An 845-nucleotide genomic window follows, 5' to 3' on the forward strand; every position below is an offset into this window, starting at 1 on the left:
CCTCTCATCCCACTTTAACCACCATATGTAAGAGATGTGTGCAGAGGAATGCAAATGGAGACCGTTTAGGGTGAAATTAACATATGGCTTTATTGAGCCTGTCCCTTTAAACAGCACAGCAAACAAAAATATACAAAAACAACAAACACCTATCCCTTTGTAAGGGCTAACTTACTTCCCACAGTTCCTCTCTAACAAGACTGGGAGGATAAGCCCCTTTCCTGCCAACCAGCCAAAAGTCTAAGCGGTACCTTAAAGCAGGTGGCCCTTCAGGTCAGTGGTGTCCAGGTGCCTTGGTGTGTTTGAGGTTCCAGCCTCTGGCAGGTTCCTGGGTCCTCTGCATCCAGGAAAAGAGGTCTGGTCTCCTTGTGCCTTGCTGTCAACACACACTCCTCCTGTGTATCCAAAACCCTCTCTGTGAGGAATCGCCATCCTGGCGGCCGTAAACCGTCTCCTCACCTTAAAGATCCTTCCGCGACGAACATGCAGGACGTGCAATTTTGTGGCCCAGTAATGCCTGCGCGGTATAACTCTCCGCCCGCCTGCTCTGACTCCGCCCCCGTTCCAGCGCATGACGGGTGTGCTCGTCCAGCCGTTCGGCTGCCGCGCGTTCCAAGCTTCCCTCGCTCTGATTATGGACAGGACCGGCGTAGGAGTGACGCATGTTCTAGACTCCGCCCCGTGACGTCCGCAACGCGCTCGGGTTGGCGCGCGATCGGTCCCGCCTCCATGCCTGATCAGGTTGCATCATAGGGCACACCTGTGTGCACCAGCAGCCTATTGGATTTCACTTCCTGGTTCTGCCCTGGCTTGCTATTGGAGGGTCTTCCAATATATACCTTCCT

This window comes from Ascaphus truei, chromosome 2 (assembly GCF_040206685.1).
Source record: "Ascaphus truei isolate aAscTru1 chromosome 2, aAscTru1.hap1, whole genome shotgun sequence".
NCBI lineage: Eukaryota > Metazoa > Chordata > Amphibia > Anura > Ascaphidae > Ascaphus > Ascaphus truei.